This window comes from Melospiza melodia, chromosome 1 (assembly GCF_035770615.1).
Source record: "Melospiza melodia melodia isolate bMelMel2 chromosome 1, bMelMel2.pri, whole genome shotgun sequence".
In the NCBI taxonomy this organism is placed as follows: domain Eukaryota; kingdom Metazoa; phylum Chordata; class Aves; order Passeriformes; family Passerellidae; genus Melospiza; species Melospiza melodia.
The window spans coordinates 88349160-88364030 of NC_086194.1; the positions used below are offsets into that span (position 1 = coordinate 88349160).

The 14871-nt window shown below is 46.7% G+C and overlaps 1 long non-coding RNA gene across 1 annotated transcript; it reads left to right on the top strand.

Annotated features, from left to right (window-relative positions):
- Nucleotides 1–473: 473 nt before the first annotated feature.
- On the top strand, nucleotides 474–14437 carry LOC134420805 (uncharacterized). The gene is made up of 3 exons (XR_010028424.1): nucleotides 474–579; nucleotides 11229–11419; nucleotides 12429–14437. It is a non-coding gene; the product is annotated as an uncharacterized LOC134420805 (long non-coding RNA).
- Nucleotides 14438–14871: the final 434 nt, after the last annotated feature.

A 14871-nucleotide genomic window follows, 5' to 3' on the forward strand; every position in this document is an offset into this window, starting at 1 on the left:
GGGGGAACCTTTGGCCAGAGAACCGCTTTGGAGAACAGAGATGCTCGGGTGTGCCACCGCCAGCCTTTGCAGACGCGTTGCGCCAGGCCTTCCCGCGGGGTGTTTCTGCAGCGGGGGCGGTGTCCCGCCGGCCGCCCGGTGAGTGCGGGATTGTCCCGGGAGCGGGGCAGGGATCGGCGGCCGGGCCGGGCCGGGCGCTCCCGGCAGGTGCTGCCCGCGCCGCCCCCGCGCGCCGCCAGAGGGCGCTGCGCCGTGCGCGCCTCCGTGCCGGCGGGGCCGCGCCCGGGCCGGGGACAGCGGCGGCGGGGACAGGGGACAGGGGACAGCGAGCGGCGGGGACAGGGGACAGCGGCGGCGGGGACAGCGGCGGCAGGGACAGCGGCGGCAGGGACAGCGGCGGGGACAGCATAGCCCCGGCTCCGCATCCCGCCCGGCCCTCGGCTGCGCGCCCTGGGCGTGCCCGCTGTCCCGTCCTGCGCGCAGCATCCCTTTTAAAGACATCGCTGGGCACAAAGGCGGTCTCCCAGAGCAGGATCCTAGGCTGAAACGAAACTTTCTTGGAATAAGTAAATAGCAAAGGTTTGTAGCCTGTTATGCTAGCAGAGCGTTTGCTCATCCTGCTGCAGTTTGCAGTGTGTGACCAGATACGGGTGGGTACTCGTTGTCTTCCTTCCTCTTTATATTTCCAGCAAAAACTTAGTGAAAAGAATAACAGCATCAGAGAAACACAGAGAGGAAAAAAAAAAAAAAAAATGAGGCGGGCCGGCCCAGCAGCCAGCTTCAGGAGATGGTGAGACAGAAGGGCTATTCATTCTGAGAGCCAGTTGCTCTTCACCCTGCTAGATTATAAATTGGACACCTTATTAAGAGCTGATCCTCCAGCAGCCCCACCCAGGGCTGTGCTCATGCGCTTAACCAGGGCAGCGTAATCCCATTTCACTAGTGATGCCTGTTACTGGATAAGCACATGTGCAAGCGTGGCAGAGGATACAAGGGAAAAAGAAGCAGCCCTCTGGCTGGTTTCTGAATTGTCGGTTTAAGAACAGGAGATAAGAGTCTTGGGAGAGAATGGGGAGGAGGATGGTTTGCACTAAAATTTGGACACTTCCATGACGATGCTAGCTGCCTTACCAAATGATGAAACTGACATAATTTTTGTTTTTATTTTTTGGCTTGTTTTTCTCAGTTGTAACACAAAAATACTGTCTCTCTGGCATGATGTGCCAGCCCAAATGTTGCTGCTGGAATCAAGCACTGGAAGAGCCTGACAAGATATAACCCCACCAAGGCAGAGGCTTGGCATGGGCCTCTTTGGTGATTCCAAGTTTCAGTTGTGATGGTTTGTTTGGCCACTTACTTCTTGTCAGATGAGCCCAAAGGTCTGAACAAATTTAGGCAGATTTCAAGTTGAATGGTTGTTGCAGTGAAAATTTCATGGAAACTTTTGTTCAACATTTCAGCAAAGTTTTATCAACTTTGGCAAGACTTCCAAGCTTTTCAACCTTCACACACCTTTTAACCATTTGAAAAGTTGTCTACTTTGCATTTGAAATGCACAAAGTTACTGCCAGTTGTTGTCAGAAAAAAAAAAAAAAAAAAGAAAGCCTGATATGGGTTTATTTTTGTGCTGAAGAAAACAGGATGACTTATTATGAACCTGTTTTGGTGTCTCTGAACAGTATCCCTGCTCATACATGCACATTTTTCCTCCCAGGCAAGACCAGCTGGAGGATTCATGGAATGCTAGATGCATCATGATAATTCTGCACTGTCAGGGCATTTATTCTGCACAGTGTATAGATATGTGTGGGATTGGTTCCCCTACTGGGGCACCACTGCTTTACTTTCCTTGGCAGGGAATTTAAACATAGCTAGATGCATTGCAACTGAGCAGTGGTCAGGAAATGAAAAAGTAACATGGAAATGCAACTTTAAAACAACATCCTCTCCCTGTGCAGCAGTGAGTTATGGACATAAATTCAGGTGTATTTTGGTGGTATCTCAACTTTTTGCCTTGTTTTGCATCTTATATAATTGAAAAGCAATCTTTGGATTTGTTCTAGGAGGAAATAAATTTCTGTCAGATCTAATTATCATTATCATGACTCATTTGTCATTTGGAAATGTTTGCAGGATTCTCTCCAGGTTCTGAGTTGCTGGCTGTTACTGGTGTGTTGGAAAGCAATGACTCCTCAGATGTTCCTGTATACCTTTATCTATCTGCCTGCAATCATTTTATGAGGTCATGAGAATGAACACAAGACATCTTTGACATCCCTCTTTCTCATTTCCTCTCCTATTTTTTACATATGGTGCTTATGCCAATAACCCTTTCCTGGTAAAACAAAGCATCTGAATTCATGCTATGTGTGTCTGTCTGTATATGTGATTCCATGTGCCTTCCCTTCTCATCTCCACAAAACTTTGAGCCTGTTGACAGAAGAATACAGATCTGAAAGTGAAGTTCCTGTGAGTTTGAAAGAGGGGGCAGATGTGTACAAGAAAGAGCCTGTTTGTGCTGAAGCATCAACATGCTGCCAGTCCAGCTCACCTTCTCATCAGACACCAGGGAACTCCCAGTGGAGGCCCCTGGAAGTCAGGCTTCCTCCAGTCTCTCAGTCATGGGCTCCTTGCTCATGCTGATGGTTTTGGTACAGTTGGAACAGAGAAAGGAAAAAAATGCCCTGGAGTTTCTCTCTTGTTCTTGCACTTCTGAGATTTATGGATGTCTCTTGCAGGTTGTGTCCTAGGCAGCAGGGAACCTCTGTCCCTGGTGCACACACTCTCCAAAGTGGGCATTTATTTTGTGACAGAGCATTGTTACTGTCAGGTTTCAACGGTGTCATGTTCCAGGGGTGTGGATGCCCTTAAAGCAATTTTTGCTAAAGTCATGAAGGCTTTGAAAATGAGAGCAAACCCTTGAGTTTAAGCTGGGACTGAGCAGTCAGCAGAGCAAAGAGCAGAGCTTAAGCTTGTTCGGTAGTCTTGTGCTGCTGACTAATGGCCAGAAGCACTCTTGCATGGGTTGTTCAAGTCCATTAGGTTGTAGAAATCAAGCATAAGGACAAAGTCCAATCTTTTCAGTTATCTGATTGGAAATTGTGCTGAAGGATTGGAGCTTTTGCAGCAATACTTATGGGGTTTTCAGGATGATGGAATCCAGATTAAATCTTCAGTTAGTCCTAATGCCAGCAATGGACATTATCAAAGTGTAAAATACTTTCCTATATCATCGTCAGCCCAGGCTCTTGCAACAATTCAGCTTCTGCCAGCTTCATTCACTTGCTGATCTTAGTCAAGCCCTTGAAGAGTTGAGTAATGGTGTTATTTGCATGGGAGGTGAAGAAGATAATGTGGAGATGGGTGTCATGTGTGTACTGCTGACAAGTCAGTCTATGGTGCCACCGAATCTTCTCCAGAGGCTTTATATAGATATTGAACAGGCTGGGTGAGAGGAAAGACTCTTGAGTTATTCAGCAGGTGGAAAAGGTTTTGGAGGTTAAGGAAAGAGCAAGTGTTTATCATAAATCTCTGAGTGTACAAGAGATTTATGTAAGGGATGTCTGAAGACGTACCAGCTCAGTTCCATAAGGCTGTGGATGGCATTTATTTTCAAACAGCTGAGCTGGTTGGAAATTTTACAGCCATTCCAGGTGCTTGCTACCAATCCTCTGCTGATGGCATCTTTATCCCTTGCTCTGTTCTTAGAAAAGGTTGTCCAAGGTCTTCCTATCTGTCAGGTGAAGCCTTTCAGATAGTTCTAAGTGCAGGCAAGGTGGTGCTTGTTAAGCCAGCTGACATTCCTTATGTTTAAGAGAGAACACTTTTACTAACACTGCTTTACCCTGAGTTTTAGAAAAGAGGAAGAGGAGAGAAGGTGGCTCAATTCTTTCCCACAGAACACAAACAGTTCCTGCATTGCCTCCTACAGGTCTGGACACGTGTATGGGACTGGATGCATCTGCTGGAATAGAGTGTATTATTACTCCTGTTTCATGTGCATGTGCACTTCTACATTTTGTGCCAAGCATGTGTGTAAAATATGTGTGATGTATTTATTTCTTACATGAGCAACTAAAATGGTGTATTTGGACCTGTGTCAGCCTCCTGTGTAAGCAAAGGCTCTAGGATGGTACACAGTGGGGTAGAAGCCCAGGTAACTAAGAGATAATTATTTTTCAGATTTACTAACAAAGCATTTACAAGAAAACGATATTAATTTTTACATTACTACTGCTGTGGTTAAAGCTGAACCAGTGAGTTATAATAAAATCTTCAAGAATATCCAGTTGGGGCAATGAAGAAAGCTCCTGTACTCAAGGGATCATTGATAAATGGGGGGAAGGAGGGAGAAAATGGGCAGATGGTTTTTAAGAGATCTTGTAGTTCCTACAGGCTTTCCACATCCCAAAATACAGAAAACTTTCAAAGAATCCTTGGTGCATACACAGACTAAACAGAGCAAGCTATAATGTTGTGTGTGGCCTAATGGTAAGTGTGTCTATGTGCTGACAGTGCTTTAACACAGAGACACCTGCCAGTACTCACCACTATGATTTTCAGTTAGGGAAATGCACTCTCCTTTATCAAATGGTAACCTCTGAGGACTGGTGAGACTCAGGAGTCATCCCAGCATCCATGAAACAACCTACAACCTTTCTGAAATGTGAAGGCAGGAACACAGTTCCTAAATTCCTCCTTTCTTGAGGAAAAAACCCTACTTTTAATGTACAATTGTTCATTTATTGTATGACACAAACCTCTAAAAATGGACCACCTCTAATATCTGAGCCTGACTCCAAATGAGATCCTTAATTTATTGGTCATCCTGTTTCCAACTGGGCCAGATTGGAGCATCCTACCTTAACAACAGCCTGAAACTCTAGCGGAATTTGGACTCTGATCCAAACTCAAGGCACAGGCTCTTCTATGAATAAAAATAACTAGATCACAAGCTATTCTGGGGTGGTGACTTTTAGACAAGAAACGTAGGGCTTACATAGGTTTTTACTCCTGTCAAATACATCTGGATGCTGCCCTCCTTCCAGCCAATATTCCTGAAGTTCTTTCATTAGCTCAGAGCCAAATAACCCTAACTGGAAGTTGGAACTGTAGAACAACTGACATAATTCATGGTAAACACTGGTGGTTTTCTTGGTTGTTTTTTTTCTTGCAGAATATTCTGCTACCCTGGTTGCTGCTGATGCTGATATAATTTCTGTCGTGGCCTGTGATGAATAGCATGAACAATGCTGGGTTGAGATAAGAGCCAACAGTGTGTTGGAAAGCCTTCTCTAAATAGGAATCCCTGTGGTTCTGACTTTCTTGACAGAGAGGTGGCTAAATTGATGTGCTTGGTACCATTTACATGGCTGCCAAAGCTGCTGGTCACCAGCACCTTCTCCCCTCCCACAGCACCTGCTGGCAAATCTTCTGGGATTTTTCCTGTTTACTTGGCTATTTCTAGTATAGTGATAGGAATAGTTTCCATTCACGAAGAATGTGGTGGGATAGAGATGGTTATAAGGGATAGGAAGCTGGGACTAAGGAGCAAGGACTAAAATATGGTTTACATCCGTGTGAGCTGGCTGTGTGTGGTACCCCACCAAGGGCATTCCCACTGTGCTCAGCAGATGGATGTTGGGAGGGTTGTGTTGCTGTGTTTTAAGGTAAGAGCACTTTTCTCCTTGGGAGTTGCAAGCAGTCTGTGCACTTCAGTTACTGGAAAGCTCTGGACTGTGTAAATTATTATCCTGTTGGACTGAGGAGCAAACTAGTTTGCTTAAGATGTCACAGGAAATTTTCAGCTTTGTCAAGAGCATAAACTGCATCTTCTGACTTGTAAATCTGGGCTATAATTGAAGGAGTTTTCTTCCTCTTGACATAGCTGGCCTACCTTATCTTTGATATTATCCCAACTTCCCCTAATCACTGGGTGACATCTGATCTCTGTGACTTTTGTACAGGATCCAAGATCTATTGTACTTGGTCCAAGATCTCACCTTTCATTTCTGGCTTGTCTAATTTTGTTTCAGGCCCTGGCAAATCTGAGAGGCTCATCCCAAGTCCAGCTGCTGAGCCCTTGGAAAGCAGGGATGCATCTTGGCAGTGTATCTCACCACGGCATGGATATTTTCCTGGACCAGCCACAGGAATGGTCACAGTGTCCTCCACTAAACTCTAGTGTGGAGGATGGCTATTGCCACCCACACACTTCCTGCAATTTCTGCTTAAACACAGTGATCTTTACTTGCTGCCTGTGGTTGGTATGTAAAGCTGCTTTCCGTAGGTTTGAAGCTGCTGCCCCCTCCAAACTGGCTTTTATTTTAGTGTTCAGTTCAGTGATTTCAACAGAGAACTTACCAGCCAGTATTTAAGGTTTTATTTAGGGTCAAGCTAATATATAGCATGGCTTTAGTCAACATATTTTTTTTTCTTTTGTCTCTAATCTCACTAATTGTTTTAGGGCTGTTGTCTCTTTTTTTCCCCCTTGTTCCTTTAAGGATTTGCAGTCACTCTTTTGGGCTATGGATATCATGGGCCAAATCCTGCCCTAATTCACACCTGTGAGACCAATGGGACTGAAGACATGCACATGAGAATATACTTAACAGGATGCTGAAGTTGTTTGCCTGTTTTGAAACGTTGTGTGGAGGATGAATGCTGAGAAATGTCACTTAAGATTATATAACTCCTAAACCTTAAATAATGATGTATAGATAGCAGCTTCTCTCCTAGCTGCCTACTTTTATTGGTGGTAGAATATGTTTATGTTTTCAAAAATTTAAATGTTGTACTTGCTGTAGAATCCCCTACTGGAGTTACAATAATTTAATAGCAGCTTCTTACACTGTACAGCAGTTTCATCATCCTACCTAGTACTAAGGGCTTATCTACACTAGGGGATTTCACAGGCTGAGAACTGCATTCAAATAATGGTTAATATTTATACAAGGGTGAAGACTGATATTTAGGTTTGGTTTTATTAAGGATTTTTACTGTTCAGAATTTGATTGGGCAAATTTGAAAATCTTCAGTTTTCTTACTTCCAACTTTTTTTTTTTCAATAACTGGAAGCTTTAGTTTGAGTTTTGCAGCTTACCTAATGCAATACAAGGAGAAAAAAATTACAATTAGAGTAGCTTTGAAATAGGAATAATAAAGCAGGTATGCTGCATTTAAACATGCTGTGTAATGTTTCAATGGACTCTACCAGGAACTCCTTGGTTTCCTGATTTGCTCCTTAAGGAAAATCCTGACCAAATCAGCTGGATTTTGTGATGCGTTTTGATTCCAGCACAACAGTATTGCAGCAGAGATTTCTTTTCCTGGTGGGTTGAGACGAGCAGGACCAGCAGAGCTGCCCATGCAGAGGGTGTTATTTCAGAAGAAGAGCACTCCCTTACTCACAAAGAGGAGTGATCCAATGTGCCTTCCGTCCGGGGGCAGGAGTGGGAAGGAGGGAGGAGGGGGAAAAAGGATGCTTCTTCCCAGAGCTCGGGGCTGCTGGCCAAGAATGTATGTCTAGATTCAAGCCCAGTGAGTGCTGTGCCAGATCCAGAGAGTTTGGAGTCCCTTTGTCCAGAAGCTTGCAATCTGTGAGGGAGTTGCCAAATGGGATATGTGGCATCCACGTAATATATCTGATGCATGAAGACTGGTTCCTACTGTGCTTACTGTATGGCCTGAGGCAAAAGTACTTCTGGTTCCCTACATGATGCAGGGCTCACCAGGCCACTGCTGTTCTCTGTAAACCCAGCTCCGCTGGCAGCTCAGGACAGCTCCTGCCTCAGGTCAGGCTGAGGCAGGTGGTGTGCACAGGGAGAGGAAAGGTGCTGCTGTGTTTGACCCTGCTCTCCCTCTCTGGGAAGGGAGGACCTGGTGCCTTTGGCATTTCTCCCCAGGCTGAACCATTAAGTCTGATGACAGAAATGAGCCTTCCCCCCTGGACTTGGGCCAAAAGGCTTTTTTTTCATTCCCTTCCCCTCCTGTCTCTTTCATAACCGTCATTTCCCTGTATCTCTGGAACATATCACGTACTACTGTCATGTGCTGTAGGTGTGCACCCCGCTTTTCCTTCAGCTATGTCCTGCCTCCCATCTGTTCGATAAGAGCCTCTCCTTGTCTGGCTGATGCCTTTTTGCCACAGATGACAGGGTGGACCGAAGCCATTGCCCCTGCCCCAAGGGAGAGCCTCCACATTGAGGAGGAGGGAGAGAAATCTGCTCTGGAAACACCACCTACAAGCCTCCATGTCAGCAGGGCTGCAGCAATTCCTGTGGGATGAGAGTGTCTGTGTTCCCATGTCTCACTGGAAAGTTCAGCCAGTTGTGCTTGTGCAAACCCCTGGAGGGTTTCTGAGGTTGAGCAGGTGTCAGCAAGGACACAGCCTGGGTTGCAGAACTCCTGCGACAGGCTGTGCCAGACATAGAGGGACCTCACCTTAGTAACAATTAGTTTTGTGTTCTAAATGGTTGCAAAATGGAGGACAGCAGGCAGGAGGAACTGTTTGATGACACTTCCCAAGCCAGTGGTACCCAGTTTGAATTTACCATTTTTATACTAATGGATTCTCATCAAATGCCAAGGTTGCTGAGAGCTGGCCATGGAACAACTCTGATACAGGACATGCCATTGTAGACCCCTGTGCAAGGGCATTGGTTCAGACAGTGCCCAGGCAGAGGTGCAGCAGAAGTTATGTGGTTTGATGCAGCGTGGTTCTCTTAGGCTTGAATTCACAAAGGACCCACCAGGATGTGTGTCAATAGATTTAATAGCCCAAGTCCATGCCTAGATCCAGACCATTGCTAGAGAGACTAAAGGAGATGTGATCCCTCCATCCCTCACCCTCCTAACGTCGGTGATGATCCCAGCACATTTCAAGAAGTTTTCTGGGGCTTCTTGTCAAATCTGTGCTCCTGCACTGACAGTGAGAGCTCTGGACCAGAAAACAAGAGCTAAAGCTTTTTCCTGGGGCTGCCTCTGAGCAGCTGTGCTGTCTCCTGCCCTGCAGCTCAGCTGCCCTGGCTCCACAGGCAGCAGCCCTGCGTGTCCCCGCAGTGTGTGCCAGGAGGCGGGTTTCAGCTGTGAAACAGAGCATGGTCTGTCCTGCCCTTCCTGGGTCAGGGTCCAGAGAGCATGCCCTTTCCCTGCACCTCACCAGCACGGGAGATAACCTTTCCCCTGCACCTCACCAGCGTGTGCATCTTCTCTGTTCACATCAGGGCTGCTTTTTCCCTGAGCACAGCAAACAATCCCCTGCCTTTCTGTCCCATGCTGGCCTGGAGCAAAGCTTTCTGTGTGAGCCTCCCAGGCAGTGTGACTTGTTTCTAGCATGATACAGGCAGGCCTCTATTCACATGAATGTCCCTGTTAAATATGTATGAATCTGATTGACTACGACTTCCTAGCTGTCCAGGTTTTATTCCTTTCTATCAATTTGTGGATGCCTCCTGCTCAACAGGGAGTTGTAATCACGTCTCAGTGAGTTTTGACTCATTTGAGGGGCTGCCCTTAATCTGCCTATCTTTAAAGCTTCTTCCCCTCCTCCTCCACTCCATCCCCCTCTGGCTCATTTCCCCCCTCCTCTCTCTCTGCAGCTGCTGGACAGCTTTGTGACCAGCAGTTGGGATGGCTGCTTGCCACTCTCCCATGATTGCTGCCGTGTGCTCCTTTCCTTATGCCTGTAGTGCAGTCCAAGAGGAACTCTCCTCCGCAGCGAGAGAAGCAGGCGCGGCTGTCTCTGGGCTGAAGTGGGAGCTCGTGCTTAGCTCTTACTCCATGAAAAGCCTGGCAATATTTTTTTTTATGGCGACCATGTAGACTTGGCGAGCAGCAGCAGCTTTCTCAGCCCAGCTGTTGGCTGCCTCTCTGCCGCAGGTTTTTGCAAGCAAAATGTGCTCACACACCTCGGCCGTGGCCACGTGGAACCTGGCAGCTTCCCAAGGGCCACCGGTGCCACCACTGCTGCGGGAGAATGGTCAGTCAAGCAGTGGGGATGCTTTGGATGGACAGGATGTTGTCCTGCTGGATCCAGTCAGGAGAGGGGATGAGTGGCAAGGGGCAGCATTGCAGCTGGTGGGGGCTTGTTGATGCTGCAACAAGTGGTGAAGCTGGAGCAGGAAGCTGGTGCTTTGCAAACAGATTTATTGTTGTGAGTGGGGCAAAAGTCCCTGGGACAGCAGTGCCTGTGTGTGGGCAGGTTTGACTTGTATAACCTGCCTTTGCTGGGACTTTGGATGGGATTTTCAGTGGCACAAAAGGAAGTTCAGTGCCTGAATCCTGCTGTGTTTTGCCTTTTAAGCATAATGTTGCTGTTTCCCTTCCTTTTCAGGCCTCAGGGTACGCCCCCCACCGGCAGGCCATGCTTGCAGTGATGCGAAGAAAGGGCAGGTTTTGGCAGAGACACCTCCAAGTGCACATGCTGGCACACAGGGTAGAATGCCACCTGCTGAAGTGGTGGCTGGTCAGAAACAACAGCAAGGCTCAGAGGAAATCAAGGACTTGGAGATTTTGCATCCTTCCCCTGCTACATGTGTCCTACTAGTGTGTTTTGGGGAAGCTGGTGAGCCAGCCAATGCCATGGACATAGGAAAAAGGACATCTCCAGTGCCCTCTTATGTTCCCTGAAGATTTTATACTGGGTGGTAGTCCCCGCACAGGGATGTGCACAGGCCACCTGGATGGTCAGGTGATGTCAAATGTCCTTGTCCTGCCTAATTCAGGAGGGCATGAACTGAAAATAGAAGTGTTTTCCTGGGAGTAGTAGTGGCACTAGCTCTGCCAGGGAGCTTGCTGTGGCCTCTGAGCTGCTCCAGCCTTTGACAAGGGTGCTGATTTCCTGTTGACTCCCAGCCAGAGCCACCTCTGAAATGGTGCTATGGGTCAGGCTGAGATGGGTCCAAGGAATCCAGGGAGAGTGGAGGCCCCTTTGTCACCCACCTGGTTGTGGGGCAGCCTCCTTGGCCACTATGGGTGGAGGTCAGCTCCTCTGTTGCCCACAAAAGGCTCCTGCTGCTGTGGGATCTGTCCACTGGGTGATGTTCCTCCAGGGAAAAAGCCCTATGAGACCCATCTTGTCCTTTCATGAGCTAGGAGAGGACTGTGCTGCTGAGGCAGGAGTCAGTAAGAAAAGTGGCTACTTCTCCTTCCCCTTTATTTTTTCTGGATTTATTTTTTCACTTCGCTGTATTTATTTTCACTTTGTTCTTTTTATTGTTATTTACTAGGTTCAGCTCCATCATTTTTACTTGTCTCCCCGGTGTGCTCTTCAGGCTGACAGTCCCTTTCACCCTGCTCTCTGCACCTCCCTCTCTGCCTGGTGGGAAGGTGGTTCCTGGGGTGCCAGAGTTCATTCCTGTGTGCAGAGCCCTGCTCAGCAGAGGAAGCTGTGGGAGGGCCATCCTGCTGCCCCAGCTGGGTGAGTGCCTGTGCCAGGCTGCTCTTACCATCTGTGACTCAGGTGTCCCTCACTCCTGCTCCCACACGCTCGCTGGCCTTTTCCTGCCAGTTCTGAGAGGCCACCTCTCACACAGCCCGTCCCTCTTGAAAGAGATGATAGAATTCCTTTATCTCCCAATGCCAGGCAAGCCTGGGATGCTCAGAGGTGCAGATAACATTGCTGCTGTGTGTACCAGGGGCTGGGCAAGGGAGCAGGAAGCCTCTCTTCTCCCTTAGCACTCAGCAGGACACCCTGATCATATCCCTGCCCTTGCTTTTATTTCTGGGGGATCCAGTTTCTCTTTCCAACAGTTAGCAAATGGCAGTGCAGCCCTGCTGGGTCCTGGTGACCTCCTGGCTGTGCAAAGTCCTTGAGGAAGGGGCAGCAGCCAAAGCCAGCTGGCAGGGGGTCTGGCTACAGCTCCACCAGGAGCTGCAGGACTCTGGAGCTGGGGTGGCCTGGGAGGATGGGTGGGTTCAGGCTGCGGTGCAAAAGCTGGTGGAGAAGCCAGGAGGTGCATGAAAAAGCAGTTCATGGCCTGGCAAAGGAGATAAGGAGAAACTTGATCCCTGCCAAAACAATCAAGGTTCTTGTTCCTTCAGGTCTGCCCCTCCAGGGGCATAGTGCAAATGTAAATGTCCAGGTATTTATGTGCTCTGGTATAAATTCAAAACTACTTTTGGTACAATCACAGAAGAAAGAGTAAAACTGTAGTCACCATTAGCACAGAATACCTGTGATGCTCCCATCTAATACCAGAGTGCATTTTCCTGTGATATTTTACAGTGAGAACATAAAGCTGGCATCTTTCAGTTTTATGATTGAAAGATGTTTACAACAACAAAAATAAGTGGGAATTCAATATTTTCCACATCATCGGATTAAAAGCCCATCTCTCAACTCACTCACTGTTCCACCTAAGGCTTTTACTGCACCTGTCTTCACAAACATGGGAGCATTCGTGTTTCGTCTGTCTTTTTGTGGCCAGATGAAGTAATCTTGGAGCATGGGTGCGGTGGTGAAAGACACACACAATGAATTTACATCTCTTGGATAAAAGGAGAAACCGAAGAAAGATTTCCCCTCTGAGCTGGCTTTTATCGTCAGTGCGAACATCTTAGTCAGCACAAGCTCAGACTTCTAAAATTGTGCAGCCCTGTGCTGTGAGAACCTCTGCAGCTTCCTGCTTCCCTGCATCAGCCAAGGATAAAGGCTCCAGGAGCTGGTGCTCCTCTGGCAGGAATGGCTGAGCCCAGGCCAGGTGAGTGGCAGGCCCTGAAACTCTGTGTGTGACCCTGCTCCTCTGGAATGTGGGAAAACACCCTCCCATTTGATTTCAACAAATCACCTCAAGCCAGATCCTGTAGCATGTTGAGCATCAGTGGATATAGACTAGAGAACAGAATTAGCTGGGAGAATCCTAATGTTTTGTGAAATCATTTCCATGACACAGATGTGATACCAGAGTGGGATGCTGCATGTTTAAGTACTCAAGTCTCCAGGAAGCAAGAATATGCAGATACTCTGACTCACTAGAAGAAAAATTACTTGTAGTGACTCAAACACTTGGATGCTGTGGATTCCTAATTAATCACTGTGCTCCATCATGGGTCCAAAATCCTCCTTTCAGGACCAGAGAATGTTTGTGGCCTTGAGGATTCCTGCTCTGGTGCAGCTGTCTAGGTGGACATATTAACCTCTTGCTGCCTGTCTGCAGTATGGTCTGCAGACCTAATTAATTCCCGGGCTGGTAGCAGAAATGACCTGGTAGGCTCTGAAAGCTTGATGATGGTAGTTTTGCCTAAAAGAGGGACTTAGCAGGGAACACTTTGTTGGGGTGACCATGTGACTTGAGGAATCCCCAGGAAGGTCTACTGCAGGTTTGGCAGCAATCTCACGGCCAAGGGGCTGCAGACTCAGACTTTTCTGGGAGGAGTTTGATCCAGTGGTGTGTTGGAGCTGGGAAACCCTGGGGAACCCTGCAACCCTGCCCTTCTTTTGCAAGAGAACAGTACGAGGTGCCTCCCTCTGCCTTGACGTGCCTGGTCGGCTGGGAAGCTGTTCCCATTGGGCGAAAGGTGAAATTTATGTCTTTCATAACTTTGTGTTTGGATTTTGTGCTGTGCTCATTTTGTACAACGTGGTACAGAACACGAGTATTATGCATTCAGATAGTTCATCTCCTCTGCCCTAAGCCCAAAGTGCATGCTGCTGTCACCACAGGAAAATAGTGTGACCACGGATGGAAGCAAAGAATGCTTCTTTTCAGAGTTTGTGCTAATTTTGCCCTTAATTGGTATGTTACAAACCTAGCAAATCATAAATAAAACCTGAATTTTCCTTTTTCTAAAACTAGGTCTTAAAATATAACTTGACTTAGATTTGAGTTGAAAAGGCAAGCTTTTGAGAGAGATGAAGCATGCCCTCATGTGGCAATATTTTTTCCTTATAATACCTGTTTGTTTTGGGTTTAATCCCCAAATAATCTATTACAACGAGTTATGTCATGACGTCAGAGCTGGCATACAGCGTGGGTGTTGTGATACAAAGCTGGTGTGCACACAAAATGTTCAGAAATAATTGTATGAGCTCTAACTCTCCTGTTACTTGAGTCCCTGCATGAGTGTTTTTATTCTAAAATAAGACTAGCTCCACACAGGCGTTCACAAACAAACAAAGGTGTGAAATAAAACTTGTCCTGTCCTCTGCTCTGTGGGGAAGTCATTTTCCACAACTGAGAGCAAAGTTTAAAATTGTTACAAAGTGGACAACTTGGTTTGAAACCAGAATAATTGATTTTGAAGTCGATTTTAATCTAAACCAAAATAAACTGAAAATTAAATACACATTCACAGAGCTGGTGTGAATAACTCACTGTAAAAATCATGGTATTTGTTGAGCTGCTAGAACTTCCTCATGTCTATACAAGGTTTGCAACTATGTAGATAAACTTTTGGAAGCCTGGCTCTTCTGTGAGTTTTACATTTTTTTGACACATAAAGGTTGGGTTTTAAAACCGCAGCTGACATTTCCGAGCTTGATAAATAGGGAAGTTCTACTCTTTTCTGACACAGCATTGTCTGCTTTTACTGTAGATCAATTTCCTGTTTTTTCTTTCCTGTACCTAATGTAATTCATAGGAATTACTGGGTCCCAACAGCTTATTGGGACTTTTTATAATATTATTTTTCTGTGATTACAGATGGATTGGTATCTTTCATCCAGAGCATTATAAAGAGTAAAGAAAAAAAAAAAAATGGTGATCTTGAAAAGTCTGACTGGGGAGCGTGTGATGGAGGCCATCGAGTTTCAAACTTCAAGGAAGCCTTTGAGATCCCAGAGTTTCCAGTGTGCTGCCTGGTCACTGTTTCCATCAGCTGGCCCTTCACCAGATTCCTGGGAAGATGGCACCTGGCAATCACATGCACCAC